Consider the following 22834-nt stretch of genomic DNA (forward strand, 5'->3'; position numbering starts at 1 on the left):
CCGTACTTAACACTTTAACAACATCCTGCACACGGCTGACGTTGTGATCACCCGCAGCCTGAAACCTCGGCGTGTACTCTGGAATATTAGAGATGTTTCTTTAATTAGCGTGAGCTAGTTTGCGAGCTGACAGTTGAAGTGCTCTGATGTTGCCTTCAGTTATGTCAGATGTGCTGCAAATAGGAAGCGCCTGCTGGGAAAAACTTTTCATGTCGTCCTCCTGGAGGTGACAACGAGGAAATGTGGGAACTTTTTTTTTTATTATCGGCTCTGATATTTACAGCTTAAAGCCAGAAGAGGTAAAACCAAGAAAAGGAGATGATTCTAGTTAAAGGGGGAACTGCTTGTTCGGGAGTAACCACTTAAGAATTAACATGAGCTTTGCCCTTACTTCAGAGACAGGCCTTAAGAATGTCTTTACTTTGTCTTGTGATGTTGTCCTGACCTCGACTTTGGGGACCTTTCCATCACTGCTTGGACTGGTAGGAGACGGGACCCATTGGCCACTCATTTCAGGGTGATTGGCTCTCTTTAAGTCGCACAACGTCTCCAACTTCTAGGTTTGGACATGCTGTGTGCCACTTATGCCTTGGTGGAAGTGTGTGGACTCATATCTCCACCGGTCCCAAAACTCATTTGCAAGTGCCTGCACTTGCCTCCACTGACACTTGAAGAGATCTTTCTCATTGAAACTGCCGGCTGGAGGAGGCACACCTGATTTCTGGGTCAAGAGCATCGCAGGAATCAGCAGCGTTGGTGAGGAAGGATCAGAGGAGACGGGGACTAATCTAGCATTGCTTATGGCCGAGACCTCGGCCATCAGAGTGCACTTCGTGAGTCAGGTGAGCGAGTTTGGTTTGTAGCAACATGGAGTCAAGTATCCTCCGTGTTACGCCGATCATCTGCTCCCACACTCCTCCCCAGTGAGATGCATGTGGGGGGTTGAATACCCATGTACAACCGTTCTCATGTAGGTACCTTAAAGTGCTGGTTTGACTTGGATCATCTGCTCTCATCCCTAGTTCAGAACTGGCTCCAACAAAGTTTGTGCCTCTATCCGACCTCAGCTGTTTTGCTGGCCCTCTCAAGGCAAAAAACCTTTGCAGGGCATTGATGCAACTGGCTGAATCCATAGACTCTATGACTTCCACATGCACAGCTCTAGTGCTCATCCTGCAGCACTGACTGCCCCTTCAGTGAATTGTCGCTCTTGGTGTTCCACTTTTATGTGGTAATGATTCACCAGTAATGTTGTGATATGACTCTGTTTTGGGTTTTCCTCCTCTGGATTGATTGAGGCATATCTCAGCCGTCCCCCAATCCGTAAGAGACCATCACACGTGAAAGGATCAAGCTTCAGGATTGCACTTGATCTTGAAATGGCTCTGCTCTCTTGTAGTGCAGCGTACTCTTCTGGATAAGCGTCACTTTGGACAGACTTGAGTATGGCCAGCTTGGCTGCTGCCAGCTCCTCTGGGGTACGAGGTTTGTTGCAAGTGAGGGATGGTGGGCTCTGGTTGAGGAGTTAACTTTGCCTTTCCAAGCACAAAGCCAACTCTACACTGCCGGTCTGTCATGATAACTCTCAGGTAAGCGACTGCCCCTCTAGCCCAGTTGGAAGCATCGGAAAAGACACACAACTGTGTGTATGTGGCAGTGGAGAGAGACCACTGAATATGGAGGTTACTCAAATCCTTTAATGTTTCCCACTTATTTAACTTGTCTGCAGGAAGCTCAGTGTCCCATTCATGATATCTGAGCAATGGTCACCGGTGCAACAAAGCCCAATGGGTCGAAGAGGCTATTGACGATGGACAGCACTCCACGGCGGGTGAATGGCTCATCATTGACTGCAACTCTGAACGTGAAAGTGTCAAAGTCCATGTCCCAACACAGACCAAAGCTTCTTTGCACTGGAAGCTCTGCCTCATCATGGTCCGAGTCTTTTAGGCCTGCAGCGACGTCTCCAGGTGTGAAAGCTTGCATCACTGCAACACAACATCACTGCAACACAACATCACTGCAACACATCACTGCAACACAACATCACTGCACTGTGAGAGGCGACTTTATGCAGTTTAAGATTTGACTCTGCCAGTGAAGCTTGAGCAGATCAATGGCTTCAGTTTCAGTTGGGAGGGAGATGAACCCATCATCCACATAAAAGTGTGGCTCAACAAACAGCTCTTCGGAGGCCATACGTAGCCACTGCAGGTGAGGGGCTGTTCCCAAACACGTGTACACACATTCTGTATCCTGCTACCTCCTTAGATCAGGTCAGATCATTGTCCTCGTGCCAGAGGAACCTTAAGTGGTTTCTGTGATCTTCTCTCACTAAAAATCCATGGAACATTTGTTGGATGTTCTGAACCTCAGCTGTACTCCATGGAGGGAGTTGTTCAAGTCGGGGCCTGAGAGTAAGACGTTACTGAGAGAGACGCCACCTTCTTGTGCGCTCAAGTCAAATACAACCCGTGTCTGACCCGGCTTTTGGAGGTGATACACTCCAAAAATACTGTCATTGCACGCTGTTGTGTTTTTCTCACTGTTTACTACCTACTTCCTGTCTAAGCGGATTTAAATAAAATAAATAAATAAAAGCTCTGCAACAATAAAAAAATGTTTCTTTTTAACATAAAACATATTCAGGGCAGAACAAAGTCCGAGATGACGTCTGTTAATTGCTTGTTTTATCTGAAACTTGTTCCTCAGCTCTAATCACAAACTCTTTGCGTCTTTAGCTCCACACAACAAATCATCGAGCTCGTATTTAGGTTTAGGTAAGAAAGAGATGAAGAGCGGTGCGTTCAATACAGGTCGCTGCTCTCATTTCATTCCCAGGCTCGGGAATCCACATCCAGCATCTGCATACTCTGATAAAGGTCAGTGCCGCTCCACGGCACCTTCCTCCTCGCTACTGTGCAGCAGCATTAAGACGAGAGATCGATGAAGCTGAGGAGGAGGATGCACCGAGGATACGGCGAGGGGGCTGCAGCAGATGAGAAAAACTGTCGGCTTTCACTTTTTTTCTCTCTCTCTCTGCTGTTGTCTTATTTTTCACGCCTGAAACAATAATAGAAAAGCATATGAGAGCAAATCCTCAAACGTAGAACGGTGATCAGGGCGTGTGAATTCGGCTCACGGCGCCTGACGTCTGACCAATATACAAAATGCTTCAGTGAGCACCCCCGAAGGCAGGTGAGAGTCAGTGAAGCTGAATGAATGAATTCAAATGAGGAACTTTGAGCTTTTATTTGAGCTTTGCCATAAAATATGAATCTGTGTCACGTCATCGGTTCAGTGGCATCTTTTCATACTACGCACGTACACTGTGAAGACTGTTTGGATTCTGTCTGTGAGACACTTTCCTTTGAGATTGGATCAATGATTATCAGCGCAGCTCGTTTGTCAGGCAGAAATGTGGAGCGTGCTGGTTAAATGTGGCGGTTTACGACAAAAACAAGACGTGTATGAATCGATAGAAAATTTATCACCAATTTAACTAATTTTATCATTTTTCAAGCAACAATGCCAAACTTATTCTGGCCCGAGCTTCTCATATGTGAAGATATTAAAATTTTGCACCTTATGTTCAACATTTTTCTTCTTTTCGTTTTGTTTTCTGACTTTTTAAAGACCAAAACAAGATTAAAATTTACGTCCAACCAACAAAGAAAAGTCGTCAATCCTTTTTAATGGAAGCAGCTGGAACCGTCAGGTGACATATTTACTTGAAAAATATTTTAAACTGTTAATCTGCACTTCATCATCTAAAAACGTAATTATACGGCAGAAATAAACATTAGCTTTGGCATCTTTTCTGGTTATTTCATTGTTTGTTTCTTTATGAGACGGAAAAGGAGGCATGGAAGAAGTTTGGTCGACTCAAAACCTTTTTCCGTCTTTCTGATAGAAAGTACTTAGTCCTCTTTTTTTTGCAGTCCTCTCTAATCCATCACTGTTCTCATCTGGTCCAGTCAGTCAGTCAGTCAGTCAGTCAGTCAGTCAGTCAGTCGGTGACATGCATTAGTGCTGTGAACCCTGGAACTACAGCCCCGGCTGATACCTTCTCTTTTTGCCTCCTTTGACTCCCGTCCTGTCATAAACTGGCCCGTCTGGTTGCAGCAGTTGAAGTTTCCCACTGAGCTCCTGAAAGTGACACTGAGCTTTTTATTTTTTCTGTGTATGATTTGTGGACTTGATAAAAAGAAGTCAGAGAAAAGGAGTTACCTCTCCCTCTTTGTTCAGCTGTAAATCACAAGAGAGGCTCGCACCAGCACTCCAGTCTTTGATTACCGGGCTTGTAGCAGCCTCCTCTGTCCTCCACATCTGCAGTGGGGGTGTTCTTTCCCTCAAAACACCCCGAGCCGATACTCGCTGTGATCTCACTCCAGTTTTTACTCTGTACGCTCTCCACAGTCCCAGGGCTACTCTCCTCCTCTCTCCTCTCTCCTCTCTCCTCTCTCCTCTCTCCCCTCTTTCCCTCCGTGTGTCAAGCCGGACCAGCATGCTCTGCAGGCAGCTCAGGGGACCTCCTTTAGGGGGGGGGGGACTCGCTTCTCCATATTATTCCCAGGGTGCTGCAGCAGAAAATGCGCCAGAATGCATCAGTAGTTTCTCGCTACCCTTCCCTATCCTCACCCCCCCCACCACCACCACCACCCTTCATCTCTTCTTCTTCTTCCTTCTCCTCCTTCCTTTCCTTTCTCATCATTTTTTCCTGTTGGGGCAAAAGCACAGGAAGCAGGCATGGATCTTCACGTTCATGTATCAGCTGTTTAAAAAAAAATAAAGCTTGATTTGATTTCAGAGGTAAATGAACTTCTGCACTGCCTCTCGCTTTGCAGGAGGACTTTTTACAGAGCCAGCAGGAAAAGCTGCTTTCATTCACAGCGTGCTTTCTGTTTGGATGTCTGCTTCAGATAGCCTTATCGCCCGTTCATTGTATTTGCCGAGCCGTCCCGTCCTGGAAGCCGGCTGCTGATTAGCAGCGTTTATGATGAGCGTGTGATGGTGTGTCCTGAAGATAGCGAAGGCAGCACAGACACAGATGAATCTCGGGCGAGGGGGAAATCTTTATTTTGCATCCTTCCTCCATCCTTGACTTCTTTTTTTTCCCCCCTCCGTCTGTCTCGGCTTTGCCTCCCAGAGGAAAGTCCCATCCCAGAGGCATAAGTTAGCCAAACTCTCTCCCTGGTGCCTCGAGGACAGAGTCAAAGACAGGCTGCATGCTCAACACATATTGGATGTTTGTGTGTGTGTGTGTGTGTGTGTGTGTGTGTGTGTTATTTCTCCTTGATGCATCTGTGCCGCTGGGAGAGAAGGCTTCACTCAGGAGAGGAAATGGGTCTTTTGTGTTCCACCCTAATCCCTGTTGATACTGGAGTGGCAGACTTATTAGGCGACTTATGCTCCGCAGCAGGGGAAGGGTTACTCCCAGGGCTTTCCACGCTCTCCTGAATGATCATATTTACATCAAACCCAAAGCGGGTGGGTTGCAAATGGAGGGGTCCTTTATGCAGAGTGCGCCGCATCCCTTAAGAGGTCTGAAAAATGAATGTGGTAATAGCGCAGCCATCCCTCCCATTTACGCTCACAACAGGGGGAACGCTGTCTGATAACTTGAAGCCCTGAGGATTTTGGCAGACAGCACAATACAAATCGTGGCAGGAGAAGGTTGAGTACGGGATGATGCTCGCCGCGTCTTGACAGGAAGACGTAAGCAAAGGCTGCGGGGTGGCGTAAACAAGCCGAGGTTAAAAGGTAGCTCCTCAGAACGGGAGGAAGAAGCCCCGAATTCAAACTCGTCTCAACTTTTCTCATTATGTGTGTTTCTATTTTCGTCCACGCCGAGCTTTGATGTGAGTTTTGTCTTTGGGGATGAGCTGCTTCTTTTTCTGTCTCACCTGTGGAGTTTATATTTATGCTCAGATCGAGTCGATGTTATCGTACTTTACCTGCCCCGGGTGTTAGACACCAACCCAAACGTCAGTCTTCAGTGTTCTCCGTCTGCTGTGCTGCTTGTTGACTTCTGATGTTTCGTCTCTGTCTTTTCTCTTTTGTCTCTTTTTTTTTTTAACTCTCTGGGTTATTTTAGTTTAAAATAATTGAACATCAGAATTCTACGTTTTGCTCGCATCAGGTGTTAAACAAGCCGAGTGGAAACGTATAGAGTTGAAATTATATTTGCCCGTGATTATGCACAGTAAGAAACTCCATATTTCTGTCTCGAAATCCTCATTCTTATGAAACAAGTGGAAACATCTGCAGGTGCATGAAGAGTTTAGTTGGAGGAGACCCAAACAGAGCTGAACGCACATAAATAATGATGTTTGCTAACTTTGAACAACTTTATTTAAGTTGTATGTGAGAGAAATACTTAATTATAAGGAGGTTTGTGGTTCTTGGTTCCTGTGTGGCATTAGCTGTTGCTAAGAGTCTGATAATGGAAGTGGGGGGCGGGTATAGGAGGGCAATGGAGGGTCGGTTTGTGCCCATGCTGCCCCTCTGGGGTCCAGAGATGGGCAGAGCTGTCATGTCGAGGGAGCTGGCGAAAGATGAAGAGGTTACGCTGCCGGGATCGCAGCTCTGCCGGGGCCTCCGGGACCCCGTTCTCTCTTTACAACACTCAACCTAATCTCCTCCACTATCGCTGCTTTCATTTCCTCCTCTCCCTCTTTTCTTCTTTTTGTGTCCTTCTGCCTCTTATCGTGTCGGGGGGCTCTCTGTCTCTCTCTTCACCTCCCCTCCCTCCTCCCTCCTTCCTTCTTCCCAAACAACCTTTTTTTATTTTATCCTCCTGTTTTCTCTCCTTTTATCTCCGTCTTAATTTATTTTCATTTGAATCGTTCTAATTCCATTTCATTTCTTCTCACCCCCCCCCTACTGTTCATATTTATTATTTAAGCCCTCAGCGCTGCCTCCGTATGTGCTTCCCTCTCTTTATAGATGTTGGCCTACTTCTGTCTCAACCTGTAATTGCAGTTTGGATTGAGGATGTCACAGTGCTGCAGATGAGGTGTCAGACTTGTGGCTTCCAACTGGTTATGTACGCGTAACGGAGTGCATCATTTAATCATCATATTATCATGCACACACTGCTGTATGTTGTATAGATGACACTGTCACACAGCTCACGTTTATTTGTGTATCACAATACTTCACATCAACGTTAGTCAGTTTTAAACTGAGCAGCTCACAGCTGTGAAACTAGATCTTTTAAATGATTAAACTATGATACATAGTTACTACAAACCAGGTGAACGGCTGCAGGGTTGTGTTTATTCATGCAACTGCTATGAAACATTTAGGAAATAACTTTATATTTCGCTGATTCATCGGCTTTCCCCTTCTTTGTCCCTCTCTCTCTCTCTCTCAAACCGTCACAAACCAAATGAAACTTCTTGGAGTCACTATTTTGCAGCGTAAAATGTGAGTCGGACACAGATTTAAAGGGGTTTTGTCCATGAATCCACCTTGATAGTCTCAGTTTCAGGCTGACTGTGGAGGTTTGACCACACACAGAGTGATGTTGAGTTATGTCGGCACCAATGCAGCCAAAACACGCCACCTGTACGCAAATGAATGGAAAAAACACGCTGTTGAGCTCCTTTTAAATCCTTTTTTAAATGTTTCACATTTCAAATCTTTCTTTCTTTCTTCCATCTTGTAATTTCTTTCTCCGTTCTGCCCATGAAATGTAAAATTTAACAGGAAATAAAGCTGCTGACGTGTGATGTGCCTACTGTAAGTAAGTAGTGCAGGCTGTTCCCAACCTATGTACGTGCAGGTTATTTTTGAACTGCAGTATTTATAGGGAATAAAAGCTTTCTAACCTTCAGACCAATACTAAAAGGGAATGAGAGGGTGTCTTTCCTCGATGTAAACCTCCTGCCACAGTCGTGGAACCCGTCATGTTAAATTCCATCCAACCCGGTGTAACAGCGATCTGCAACATGCCACCGACTGAGGCAGCAACAGGACAGTGGGGACGAGGAGGAGGAGGAGGAGGAGGAGGGGAAATGAAACATGCAGGGAGCAAGAGGAGATGGAGACGGATAAAGAGGGAGAAGAAACAGAGATGTGGTGAGGCAGAGGGGATGTGAGAGGGAGAGAGAGAGAGAGAGAGAGAGAGAGGCGGCTTCAGAGGGAACAAGGTGCAGAGAGATAATGATGGAGACACAAAATGAGAGTCGGAGTGTGTTTGGGAAAGAGAGAGAAAAACAGCGTCTGAGACAGACGGCAGGAAATGAGAGGAAAAGGGAGAGACGGAGTGTGGGAGACGTAAAGAAAACGGTGGAAGCGAGAAGGAGTGAATAAGGAATGAGGGAGAAAATGAGAGCTGAGCCGCCCGGGTTTCTGTGCAGCATGTTGGCAGATTTGATGAGGCTTGACCAGGTGTGGGGAAGAGAGGAGCACGGGGAGGAGGAGGAGGAGGAGGAGGAGGCAGGAGCCTGGTTACTGTAGATGGGATTGAATTTCCTCACGACAGGCGTTGATTATAGCAGCTAACACCGTGAAAATCTCCAGCCGTGGAGATAAGAGGAGGAAGTCAGGGCAGATCTGAGATCAGCTCGATGTGAAGAAAAGAAAACAATAAACTGACGCTCCCGTTTTTATTTATTCCACAATATTATGTCACCACCTACTCTAATATCATAATTATTAGCACGTTAATTAGCACTTAATAAGACAGTGTCTTAATTAGGCCTTTGGTTGAAGAGATTAAACAGAGCAAAGCCTCGAGATAATTCAGGCAGAAAGTGTGTGTGTGTGTGTGTGTGTGTGTGTGTGTACACAGTCAACTTAAAGGCACCTGTTCAAACTGTTGATGCTCTGCACATTTGATACGTTCAACACCTGAAACCACGACCGAGGAATCGGCCGTGACTGACTCCCATCTGAAGTGCAGGCTCAGACACGTTGTCACGTGTTTTGCGACTCACAGCTGGAAAGTTTTATTTACTTTATGCCGTGCATAAAACTTCCATCTGACCTCGGAAACACACATTTTTACAAAACTTAAGTCTGTAAAACCTTGACCTATTTTTTTTTTTCTTATGATTTCTGTGACATCATTGTGGCCAGCGACTGAAGTAATGATCCAATGCATCCATATTACATGTATATATTTGCAAATATGTAACAATGCTGCATTTGTGGCTCCCAACAGGGGTTCAAATGATATTTAGCTGGTGGGGGGAACCCAAAGATCTGTGTGTAACTCTGCGGGCTGTGGCAGGAACAGTTGAAGTCTTTCTAACTTCTGTTGAAATGTTGAACTTTGCTGCTTTCATCTTCTTTCCATCATCTTAAATTCAGAGTTTCAGACTGTCTGATGGACCAAACAAGCAATTTGAAGATAAAACAAAGTTCAGACACGTCTAAAATGTAACTAAATCCATGAATGAATCATTCTGTTTGTTAAATATTTAAAATAAAAATGAAAAAAAGAAGCTTTTCCTTTAAGCTCTGATCAGAAAAAAAAAATCAAACAAATTAAAACTTATTTTAACTTCTATTCTCCTATTTGTTTGGAGATGGTAAATGGACTGTACGTATATAACACCTTTCTACTCAAGGCGCTTTTACATGACATATCTCATTCACACCCCGATCGCGAAGCCTTTGGGAGTAATTTGGGGTTCAGTATCTTGCCCAAGGACCCTTCGACATGCAGACTGGAGTAGCCGGGGATCAAACCACCGATCATCTGACTAGTGGACGACCCGCTCTACCTCCTGAGCCAACCTGCTTCCGGACGGCTCATGTTGGTCACATTCTAGTTATCCTTCAAGGAGAGTTTGTCACATTGCTTCCATTGCTTCTCTCTCTACAGATGACTGGCTGGATTAGTGTTAAAATTCGTAAGTGTGATTTTGTAGATTCAGCTCGACTACTTTACCCTCTGCTGTCTGCAGAGATGTATAAAGTACTGGAGTAAAGTAGTGGAGTAGAAGTACAAGTGCTGAATCAAAAAACTGACTTGAGTAGAAGTTGAAGTGTTCTTTAAACACCATACTTAAGTAAAAGTACTAAAGTATTCAAAATGTTTTGTACTTAAGTATTGCAAGTAGAAGTATGTAAAAAAAATGCTACTCAAGTACTGAAAGTAAAAGTACAAGTAAAAGTACAAGTACAAGTACTGTTGTTTATATTATTTCAAATATTTATTAAGGCACAACTTCTAATGTTACAGTGTTACAATGTTCATGGTAGAGTTCTGTGATTTCCCATGGTCTGTGAATGCGTCTGAATGAATGCGAGAGCGAGGGGGTGGGGCAGCAGGTGAGAGAGCGCACCTGGGTGAGTCAGGTGTATGACGTACGGCGCACGAGCGAGGTTGATGTGTGAGACCGGGTCTGTTATGTTGTTGTTTTTTTTGGCGTGGTTACGGCCGACGGTCACCGAGTCCTGTTACCAAACCGTTCAGCAATAAATGCAGTTTGTTGAATATCGCCTCGTCATTCATCATGTGTCCGGCTGGACGCTACAATAGTAACGAGTAACGATTCAGCACATGGAAAATGTATCGGATTAAAAGTATTAAATTCATCAAAAATATGTAGTGCAGTAAAAGTGGAAGTTGGGGAAAAAAATAATACAAAAAAGTACAGATACTGCATTTTAGTACTTAAGTAGTTCCACTTCGTTACTATACATCTCTGGCTGTCTGTGAGGTTTGTATGTGTTGATAAGGTGACCGTCGACTAAGAAACTGGTGCTCAATGCTAGTTTGCATGTCCACTTTCAAATTAAAACATCTCATGGAGAATAAAGTCCTGGACCTGTTATTGTGATCAACCTTTTTCTGATCACGTGTTTCCTCACCTCGTTTGTACCATTAGTGCATTCATTTGTACCACAAGTGGCTTCCAGTGAGACACGAGCGCTGCCGGCTTCTCATTGAACTATACAGGACCGCAGCAAAGCGGGTGTCAGGAGAACGAGCCGGGCCTTTGAAAGCAGGAATAGACAGGCAGCACGTGTTTCTTCTGCTCATTGTCAGAGAGCTCAGAGAGAGAAAGCAGCGACGCTTCAGACAGACCTAATTAAAACTTCCATTGCTATGAATCCTCTTTGATCTCTCCATACAGTCCCAGCGGATGGGCTTCAGTGTCACGCTCCCCTCTGTACTTCTGTCCTATAACTCACTCCCACCTCCTCTTCAAGTCTCTTTTTTCCTTTATTGTCATTTTCATCAGAGTGTTATCTATTATCTGCTTTGTGGGGAGAGAGAATCAGTTTTACATGTGTTAAAACTATTGAATTTTTCAGAGAACATCGTCTTTTTTTGTACCTGTTTAAGGAACCCCGGGGACACCTCCAACATCAAAGCACCGCTCGCACCGGTAGATCCGTTAACGGCAGCTGATACACTTTCTTTCTTTCTTTCTCCTGACTAACTTTGTACAGATGAGAGCCCCGTGACTTAAAGGTTCAGTGTGTCGGATTTGGTGCCACCTAGTGGTGAAGTTGCAGATTGCAACCAAATGAATACCCACGCCTCACCCTCTTCTTTCAAGCATGTAGGAAAAACTTACATAAAAAGCAAAGGGTCATATCTGAATCAAATCAAATCAAATCAAATCAATCATTTTGGGTGCAGTTCCTCTAACGTCCACTTGAGGCTGGCTCCAGAAGTGAGTCAGTCTTCATAAGTCCCCATGTTAAAGCAGAAATAAACATGTTTACAGCCTGGTACAAAAAACAGTTTTGGTCTCTGTAGCTAATTTCCCCGTTCATGACAACTGTACTGAGGGTGAATTTATATACAATTCACCTGTTCACATTATATTAAGGCTTAAAGTTATGCAGGATTAAGAGCGTGGACGCTTTGATTGACAGGTAGGTGCAGTTAGAGGTGGCTTGTTTGAGCAACCAGGCTTCATTCAGCCGCCTCAGGTCTGCAGATGTTTTTTAGATTAGCCTGGAGTTGAAGCCAGAGCTTCATAAACCTGTGGGTGACGTCACGGATACGCTGTCCATTCTTTTAGCCTGTCATACCGTATGTATGTGTAAAATCAAGAATCTAAGTTACCATAAAATAGTATTAATGCTTTTATTCTCAATCATTTCTTTACAGATTGATTATAATAATTAAAACTTTCTGATTAGATGATAATTTACTTGCTAAACTGCAGAGTCCAACCCTGCCTTACAGTAATGATGCAATTTTTTCAGCAGAAACTGGACATTTAAAACCGATTATGTAATTAGGCCTCAGAATTTACATAATAAGTCTGAATACATAATATATATATTTATATATATATATATTTTAGAACATTTCCATGATTATTATTATTCATGGAGCAAATTAGAGAAAAACAAATTGTTATTTCACATCTCAATCACCCAAAATGAGAAGAAAAAAAAAGAAAGAAGCAATTTCTGTTTGACTTCTCGACGTGGAGATGAAAGCGAGCGGCGTCTCTCTCACACCAGCAGACTCGCTCCCTCCTGCTCTCGTCGATCCTCTGAGATGTTTAAATCAGCTCGTCTTTTCTGAAGCCTGCGTCGTCTCTCATCTCTCCGTCGTTTGATGTCTTGACATCCTCGAAATTGTTCTAATTCCTTTCACCACTATTTATGAAAACTGTTAATTGAGCAATTACCGCGGTGTCGATCTGTCAAAATTACCAGTTGTAATCCTATACCGGGTTTTTTTGGGTTTGGTTATTTTTTTAAAGTGATCTGCTTCCTCTTTTTCTCTGACGAGGTAATTTGGCGTCGAGATGAAGGCAGAAAGCCGAAACTTTTAATCTTATGATGTTTGAAGTTTGGCCTGTTTCTGAGTCACATTAAAGATGGAGCGTGTGTGTGTGTGTGTGTGTGTGTGTGTGTGTGTGTGAGAGGTGGAGGTGCTCCTCTGTTGATGGGTCCTGGTTAAACATGCTATATCTTGTCTTCGGGAAGCGGCGGTGCGCTGCATGGCAGCACCGGCTAATGGGAATCTGCTGCCTGTCATCTACGGCCAGGCCATTTCATCAGAATGTCAATAAGGTGGAGAAGAAGAAGAAGAAGAAGAAGGAGAAAAAAAGTAGTATAGAATTTCTGTTGCCTACTGATGAATGCAGCAATGGTCGAAGGAGAAGGAGAACAAGAACAAATGTGGTGCCCGGAGGGGAGGGAAGGCCGGCTCGGCCGACTTGGGGGAGATATAGATTGATGAGGGATTGTTCGCCGGGAATGAGATTTCATAAGAAGCTGTAGATTTTCTCCCTCCAGCTGCAGGTATGAAACAGAGTTGTGTCACAAGAGCAGTGATACAACCTCCACACACACACACACACACACACACACTCAAACTCAGACGTTTACCGCTTGTATGTGTGTGTGTGTTAGAGCTGATAGGGCTCTTTTGCCTATGACTAATAGATGAACGCCTGAAAGAACTGCAGCTGAATAATTGAGGTCTTATGTAATGATAATTGCGGCCCATAAATAGGGATTCACCTTTGGCAGAGCGCAGACTCCACATTTCCATTTCCACATCCTCCCCGTCGTGAAGCCGAACAAACTGTTTTTCTGTCTGAGATCTTTCTCTCTCTCTCTTTTTTTTTTTGGCTAGACTCTCCGTCTCTCCTTCATCTCCTCTTTACGTCTCTCTGCCCGTCTTTATGTCTTTCAGGCTTTTTTTTTTTCTGTCTGTCTCACACACACACACACACACACAGAAGTGACAGTTTCAAAGCAGTGCCTTGTGGAAGAGTCGGTATTGAACAGGAGCCTCAGTGAGATTGGTTGCTTTAATTGCTGTCAGAGGCAGGATGGGAGTGGCAGCGAGCTGGAACAGCTGAAAGCTTTCATTCCAAAACGCTGTATATAAAAATATATGTAAAAAGGTCTCGCCACCTGAAACTCGGTTAAAAAGCACAGGACGACGAGTCTTTAAGGGTCGATCCTCGCAGAATATAAAGTCAGTGTGTTCTCACTTCACTTTGAATATATCTAGCTGTTAAATATCTGTGACATCACCCACAGGTTTTGTGAGTGTGTTGCCTCTTTGTCTTCAATAAATGGGCAAAGACGTGAATCATCTAGGGCAGGGGTCTTCAACCAGGGGTCCACGGCCCCTAGGGGGTCCACAGAGGTATCAACCAGGGGTCCACGGCCCCTAGGGGGTCCACAGAGGTATCATTTTTGTCATAAAAATCAACAATTTCCACCAAAATAATGGTGACTGTGAAGTTGCGGAGGCATTTGCACTCCAACTAGATGAATCAGTGGACACGTCCAAAGACGCACAGCTCTTGGCATATAATAACCAATAACATATCAATCATAAACACAGTAAAAGTTAAATAAAGTAAATATAAAAGTTATTATACTTTATTATTATTACATGTGGGGGTCCCTGTTCTCTCATCAAAGGAGTCCTTGGTCTGAAAAAGGTTAAAGAGCCCTGATCTGCAGACCTGAGGCCATCTGTAACCACACCCACCTGTCAATCAAAGCGTCCACGCTCTTAATCCTGCATAACTTTAAGCCTTAATATAATGTGAACAGGTGAGTTGTATATAAATTCACCCTCAGTACAGTTGTCATGAACGGGGAAATTAGCTACAGAGACCAAAACTGTTTTTTGTACCAGGCTGTAAACATGTTTGTTTCTGCTGTGAAGTTGGACATTTGAACATGGGGACTTATGGAGACTGACTCACTTCTGGAGCCAGCCTCAAGTGGACGTTAGAGGAACTGCAGTTTTTGACACTTGTTTTTTTTTGTCCCCAAATTAAATGTAGCTCTGCTTGTCAAGCTTTCTGTTCACAGTAGTTAGATTTTTATCCTGATCGACTAAAGAAAATGCAGAAGAATGCTCTATTATTTTCCATTGAACCATTTCAGAAGTAAAGCATGTGATAAGATGACGTAATTAAATGAGCGGCAGTCATATGTGAAAATATCGAAATATGGCATTTACCAAAGTCATCTGTGGTGTTTCTTTTTTTAATTTTGGGTGAAGCCATCCTTTAATACTGACCTCCGACTTTCTGTAATAGTTTTGCTGTTGGAGTTTTCCTTTTTTCCACGTCTCGTTTCTCGCCTCTCTTCAGCTGCAGCAGCAGCAGGACACATGTGACCACACACCTGCCCGGTCGCCGGGTCTTCACCCATAATGCCCCACTTTTTGTGGTTGCATGCTGTGTGTTCATCCCCGTCCTCTCTCTCTCTCTCACCTTTTAGCCAAAAAAAGGCGAGGTGGCGCCTTTGATGAATGTTTAGTTCATAACAGCGATGCGACTGAGGGACGCGGGGGTAATGATTCAATCATGGTGTAATGGATGGAGGACATCATTCAGGCCTGGATTAGTGCAGGTGTTTGCCACCCCAAGAATACTCTGGCTGATGAATCTCATTGTCAGCGCTGAAAGTGATGGTGTGGTTTAATCTTCACCGTGAACTGCAAACACAAGCTATTTTTGAAGTGTCAACGATTCATCTCCAGCAGCAGATGCATGAGAATTAGCTCAAGTGTTCATTTGCGGAGGCATTTTGCTTTTGAGATCGGCTCTTACGCTCGACTCATGATCTTATTTAACGCCTCTGTTTCTGTGGCTGCGAGTAATAATTATTTCCACGGTGTTTTTTCAGTTAGTTGAAGTGTCAACTTTTCCAAGGTGATGCCGTTAAAAGTCTCAAACCAAAACCAGATTCAATTCACAGTGATGTAAAACAGAGAAAAGCACAAAATTGTCACTTTCAAGAAGATGAAACCCCAAAAATATCTCGAGTTTTCTGTTTCAGTTGTAAGGTGGAGTTGGGTAAATGTCAGGGAATCAGAATTTACAACTTACAACGTGATAATCTGCATAAACATACACACAAACGTAGTTAGAGTTAGTTAGTTATTTTGTATAACAGTGATGAAATAGTGCACGACACCTAGTTCATATTATGCCAAAAGTTAAAAGGTTTAATATCAGATTGATTATGCACACTGAGAATGGACGGTGTATGCGTGACGTCGCACACAGGTTTCTGTAGAGACGTTTTGAAGCTCAGTGTGGCTCTGGCCGCCGCCATGGATCATCTGCAGACCTGAGGCGGCTGAATGACGCCTGGCTGCTCAAACAAGTCACCTGTAACCACACCCACCTGTCAATCAAAGTGTCCACGCTCTTAATCCTGCATAACTTTAAGCCTTAATATAATGTGAACAGGTGAGTTGTATATAAATTCACCCTCAGTACAGTTGTCATGAACGGGGAAATTAGCTACAGAGACCAAAACTGTTTTTTGTACCAGGCTGTAAACATGTTTATTTCTGCTTTAACATGGGGACTTATGGAGACTGACTCACTTCTGGAGCCAGCCTCAGGTGGACGTTAGAGGAACTGCAGCTTACGACACTTCTGCGTTGGCTTCTCTCCAGAGAAACCGGCTTTAAGTTGATGTAGTCAGTGATGATTATCCAGGCAAACAGTAAGACTCTAAAACCTCCACATCTCTCGCATGATGAAAATAATAATTAGTTGCAGCCCTCGTAAACACAATATTATTATTATAATTCTTCATTTATTAATTTATTTGTGAGCAGAAATTACATAAGCAACATAAACTTCTTGTCATTGTTTTTAACGTTCATATTATATTGTCCCGTCCACAAACTGGGATGAATTCTTCCTCATCTGTGTTATAAACACTCACATAAAAACAGGCCCTGTTTCTCTAACACCCTCACTCTCTCTCTCAAGGAAAGCAGAATAAAACAAAAACGACGAGACTCGCAGTCGGTCCTCACGAGCCTCAAAGTCATCTCGGATGAGGATGAGCGGAAAATGAACGAGTGCATGAAGTGCTCTTTGTGCGAGCGTCCGGTCTTTGAGCGCGGCTATAATTGGAAAGCCTCGACAAAAGGAGGAGAAGAACGACGAGGGACTCTCCAGCCTCTTGAATCGGGTTTTTGAGACAGACTTGTGTGACAGAGCGGGAAAACACACGGGGAGAGAGAGAGAAAGGCAAATATGTGATAGACGCACACAGACACACAGAGATGGGAAAAATGAAAGACCTGTTGTGTACAAGCTTCCTCCTCAGCTTGAAGTTTTCATGCCAAATCAGGTATTTTTAGAGCGTCTGTGAACAAAAATCTAAGCGCCTATTTTCTTTATTTCTGTCAGCCTGTCATGATGTCAGGCGAGCCATGTCAACTTATGCATAAACAGGCTGTCTCGCATTGTTCACGGGCCGTGAAATCGTCTGAATGAACGGCTTCAGACGGGAGACGAGTCGCTGCGTCGTACAAGTACCTAGATGTCCTGCGAGTATCTATGTCTGCGCGTACTGCCGTGGCAGCGTTTTACAGGAGGAGACACTTTGGGACGAGTAGTAAAATGTGTAGATGGCTGGACACGTGAGAGCAGCTTTAGGGTGCCGTCCAGGCTTTAATCTGTGGCGAGAGATGAAGGGGATTTTTGCAAGGTGAGCCACGCGGTTACAGTTTCATGGTGTGTCCTCTGTGAGGAGAGGATACGTGTGGTGTGTGAATGCCTGGGAGTATTTAGACGCACCTACATTTGTTTGTCTGTGTGCCGTGTCTGCTGTACGTGGATGTGCTTGACTGTGGCCGAAGGAGTGAGCTCAGCACATTCTTCAGATGTGGTCCAAGAAGGGGGGTCACCGCCGCCGCCACCACCTCCTCCTACCGAAGCTCTACGGTTACAAGTTGTCCAAAGTCGCCCCGTGACCAAATGTGGATGAGTTCTCAACGTGGACTCATGCCGAGGCTTAATCATATCCCCCTGAGGATACATTATACACTACGAACATCATCTGTGGTATGCGGCGAAGAGTTGAGCCGTGAGCAAACACGCTTTAAAAAGACTTTTATATCCTGTAAAGGAAGGCGACAACACATAAACAGTGTTTTCCTGTGACTGTTTTAAATTTCTTCTAAATGATGTAACGTCTCTTCCAGGGGTCACGATGGAGGTCCTCACGTCTCAGGCAACAATGACAGTGAATGTCAGGTTGTTTTTGTGGCTGTCCAGGGAGGAAATTGTGATTGACGTGGCTCATTTCTGTTGCTGATTCGTCCTGGAGCTGATCGTTTTGCTGCTGACACATCCGATCAGAGCTGATCTGATCATAACACCCCGTTAGAAATGTTAGCTAACGACCTATTAACGGGGTCAGCTGAGATCACTTTTTAGAGTTTCTTCTTCACCCCTGATTCATAAACCGACTGAGCTGAGGGATACTCAATACTTCCCAAACTCCTGCAGCGTGATCCTCTTCTTCACAGCTGATCTGTACGTTCATCATTTCTGTGAATGCATGCCTCTCTTCCTCTGCTGCCAAGAGTAGCAGCTTTCCTGATTTATTTGGGGAAAGTCCCGATTGTTTCGAACATACTGAACATATGGATCGACAGCAGAGGAGTGGATTAACGCTGCAGGAGTCGTTTCTCTGCACGTTTTTCCATACTTCATTTCCGATGAATCTCGGTTGCCATTGGAATCTGTCGCATCCGCTGCGAATCCTCCAAGACTGCAGCTGCCGTACCCGAGAAGAAGGCGAGCTGCACAACTTTGCAAGCCTCAGGAGGGTGAAATTTAGACAGTGTTCCTTTAATACAGAACGAGGTGTGTTTGAGTCCATCTCAGAATAATCTCTGAATTCTTTTCTGATATTTTCAGCCTTCACAAATCACAAATATAAAATTTCTTCTTTAAAAAACTAACACTGTAGTTTTTTAAGCAAACATTCCTGCAGCAGTGGATTTATCGGGGACTATTTAAATCTGCGGATTTATACACGTTTGATACTCTTTAGAGTATGTACAGCAGCATGATGAACTATGTGTTTACGGTAGAAAAACGTTGAGTATCAGCAGACTTTCCCTTTGCCACCCAGTTATCCCCCGCCGGCAGCTGGCAAAGCCACAAAATGGTTAACAGAGCAGCCTACGCTCAAACTACGGCGGCTATTTACAGATTTCTTTTTTTTTCTTGCTGCATTTTTACATATTTCGACGTTATTTTGAGCACAGATGATTTTCCAGTGGACCTCCAGGGTGGCAGCGGCGCAGCAGTTGTTGCTAGGGAATCTGTGATGTAACTGCAAACCCTCTATAAAGCGAGTGTGTGTGTGTGTGTGTGTGTAACTGCAAACCCTCTATAAAGCGAGTGTGTGTGTGTGTGTGTGTGTAAATATAGGCTGTGAGTATGAGAGTGTGTGAGAATATCTACTGTGTGTATCACCATTATTTTTGGAGGATGCACATGCAGAACAGCACCTGTATTGTTTTACTGATGGGACTGTTGGTGTTTGTTTGAATGCGTGTGTCCTCATTTTGGAGAGGAGACAAGAAAAAAAAAAAGATTTTCACCTGAGCCCCGTGCTCGTGTTCGGGTCACTGCGCTGTCACCACAGCTCCAAATGTCAGCAGGATTGATCACATGTCCGGTAAAGCCTCATGCTTCCTCCTCCCGGGCCTCCTCCTCCTCCTCCTCCTGATGGAAGTTGATGTGATGTGGTCCTCGGCCGCAGGAGTAGCGCTGCTAAAACAGATGAAACCGGCTCTAAGAGGCCCTCGTCTCCTACCTGCCGGGCGCTTATACAGATGGAGGGGTGAGGGGTGGAGGGGGCAGCACATCACAAGCACCACATGAGGAGATTACTGATGAAGGTGTGGTGGAGGGGGGATGAGCGGCAGCCTCATCCTTAATTCTCCTTTGGCACAGCAGCTTCACTCGCCCGCCCTCCTGGCACCCGGCCCCAAAGCCAGCGAGGCCTCTCTGGAGGGCTGATGATGGTACTTATGAATAAGCAGGGTGGAGGATGGATGGATGGATGGATGGATGGATGGATGGATGGAGGGCGGAATCAACTAAACACACACACACACAGAGAAAATAAGACAAATGAAACCCTCGGTGTGAGCTCGAGAGGAGGAAATTAAACCAAGAGAGGAGCAGAACAGAACGAGGAGGAGCGAGGAGAAAGGGCAAGGGAGGGCGAAGCTTCGTGGGAGCGCCTCTGCTCGGCTCAGCTCGGCTCGGCTCTGTCCCTCCAAGAAGTCGTACCGCTTCTTCTCCTCTCCATCTGAAGGAGGCTGTGTCGCCATGGCAACCGGAGAGAACCTGCGCCCCGTCTCCCGGCTCGCCGATGCTCGGGCTGGGCTGGGCTGGGCTGGGGCTGTACGTGCGCACGCATGAGCGTGTGTTTTGCGCACACAAAAAAAAAAAAAAACCCACACACATCGGAGGCTCATTGGCCGCTGCGTGCGTGCCTCCGTTTGATGCGTCACTGTCATTCAGTCGGTGTAATGTGTGTGTGTGTGTGTGTGTGCATCAAGTGCAGACATGAGTGTCTCAGAAAAGGGAGATACACACTTGTGTGCGCGCACGCACTCACACACACATATATAGCCTCACATTCACAGTTTGTACTGCAGGCTTTATTTTTAGCACGTGGCACTTCTATAATCAGGGTGACACTGGGGGGAAATAAAAGGAAGAGGAAAAAAAAAAACATCTCCTGCGTTTTCTTTACCCTCTATCTGCCGCTCTCGCTCTGTCTTTCCTCCTCTACAGTTTCCCTCTTGCTCTCGCTTTCTATCTTTCCTCCGTAACGTTTTCTTGATTCCCCTCCCCTCTTCTTTCGTCCTCTCTCTTCTCCCCGCCTCATTATATATCTGACTCCACATCTTCTCTTCCCCCTCTCTTCTCCTCTCCTTGCGCATCCCTGTCTGTTTCCCCTCGCCCGTCATCTGTCTTCCTCTTTTCTAGCCTCACCTCCATCCTCACCCCCCCCATGCCTTCGCCATGACACTCTGCAGCCGTGGCAGCGAGAGGCAGGGAGGGAGGGAGATGTAGAAGACGAGAAAGTCAGAGACTGATGAGGAAAGAGGCAACAGAAAGAGAATGAGAGGATGCGAGGAGGAGAGACAGGAACCTGCAGCTCTTCTCACCACAGGAGGAGGAGAGCTCTCAGACAGGCTTCCTCGCTGCTTTTAAAGACTCAGATTCCCATGTGGCCTCTGCTCCACACTCTTGTTTAGCCCTTCCTCTTCCTCCTCCACCTCTTCCTCTTGTCTTGGCCCATTTTTCAAGGTAATTTAAGAATAGATGACATGCCAGGATTACTTAGTGGGATCACTGTGGTGGTGGTGGAGTGTGGGCTCCTGGAAATCCCCCTGCCAAGGCGGCGGGAACAACCCACTCGGCCTTACATTCAGAAAAAAAACAAAAAAACAGCTTCCCTCGTAAACAGCCTCCCCGCTGTGGATTAAAGTTCACTTTGGGAAAACAGCCGACACACGCTGCACCGTATAACCCGAGGTGTGTTTGATGTGATCAAGTGCTACGCAAGCTGAATGCCACATCTGAGGAGTCATCAGAAAAACGCTGTCTGCTGTATGTACAGCATCCGACTGCCTCTGTGGAAAACCGCTTACGCCATCACCTCTAATTACTTTAGCTTGACACGCAGTGGTGCCGGTATCACACATGAAGCAACTCGAGCACTGGAGTTCGGGGAAACACCGTGAAGCAGCTGAATGAAATAGCAGTTGTATTTGGTGATAACAGATATCTTCACAGGTGATCGCAGCATATACAGAGAGGTTGTTACGGGTCTAATTTCTCTGTGATCTCCTTCACCCTCTAAATAAGCAGCTTCTTGAACTAAATAATAAGACTGTCAATGTTGAATTTGTTATAGTAAGCAAATCACATGCAAAGACCAAAAGTAGCAATGCATAAATTCATCTCTCAATAGCCTGTCTGCGGCTCTCACAGTCCACCGAGTCCTACTGAAGATGTGAATCTTTAATAATGAGTTATAAATTTATAATTTAATCTTTTAAGAAGGCTCAGTAACTTTAAAAAAACAGTGAGGCGCTGTGGTTTTTAGTAAATGTTCCTTCAGCAGGAGTTTATTAGGAACTTGCGGATTATTTAGTGTGTATTTAAAGCAGCAGCAGGACGGTGTGCGTGACTTATAATAAACAGCATTAGTGTTGATTGTGATAGAAGAACATGTCACCCAGTGCAACAGTGTGACTCACTGATGTGTTTTCCACAACAATGGAGCTCAATGACGCAGAGGAACAGCATACATCAGAACTATTGTTATTTTTCATGGAATTTATTGGCAAGAAATCAGAAAATTTAACTCGCCCCTCCTACGATTAAAAAAAAAATCCCAAAAATATATGTGGAACATTTATTTCCAGATTAACAAACAGACACTATGGAACTTATGACACTTATTTCAAAATATCACGCATGTGATACAGTGCAAAAAATGTCAAAAATGCCATAGCAACGCTACCTGTGACGTAATCTGACATTCGCTGATTGGTCGGAGAAAGTCACGTGATTCTGAGAGACCGCGGAAGTGACCATATATGGTTCCTCGCTCGATAAAGGGTTAAACAGCCTTAACTTACCTAAAGTCTGCAGTAGTAAAGGTTCAGGACATATTTTGACATAATGCAATCTCCTCACATCACCCTCGCCTAGTTAGTGTAAAGGAGAAACAAACACTTTAAGGGCCCTGTCCAGAGTCAGTGTTTAGTTTGTCTGTTCTGGCTTACTGTAGAAACACGGTGTTTAAACATGACGGCCTCCATAGAAGAGGACCCGCTCCCTCTGTAGATATAAAAGACACATTTTAAAGTAACAAAAACAAAAAGATTTTTATTTTCAGGTGATCATACATGCATGAAAACATACTATGACTACTGAATATTATATCTCATGACTGCCTTATTCTGAAAACAGTCCTTACTTTTACACACCGGACCTTTAATTATTGTTAAAATAGAAATAATAGATTTTCTTAATAATACTTTACCTGCTCCTGTTCTGTAAAAACTAGC

The 22834-nt window shown here is 44.6% G+C and overlaps 1 protein-coding gene and 1 pseudogene across 2 annotated transcripts in view; one reads left to right on the forward strand and one right to left on the reverse strand.

Annotated features, from left to right (window-relative positions):
- LOC113744568 (sodium/calcium exchanger 3-like) overlaps positions 1-2199 on the reverse strand; it is a 6170-nt pseudogene extending 3971 nt beyond the window's left edge.
- The window catches only part of slc8a3 (solute carrier family 8 member 3), a 117494-nt gene that overhangs the window by 31944 nt on the left and 62716 nt on the right, over positions 1-22834 (forward strand). The gene's annotated exons all lie outside the window — the stretch shown is intronic.

This window comes from Larimichthys crocea, chromosome XXIV (genome assembly GCF_000972845.2).
Source record: "Larimichthys crocea isolate SSNF chromosome XXIV, L_crocea_2.0, whole genome shotgun sequence".
Lineage (NCBI taxonomy): Eukaryota > Metazoa > Chordata > Actinopteri > Sciaenidae > Larimichthys > Larimichthys crocea.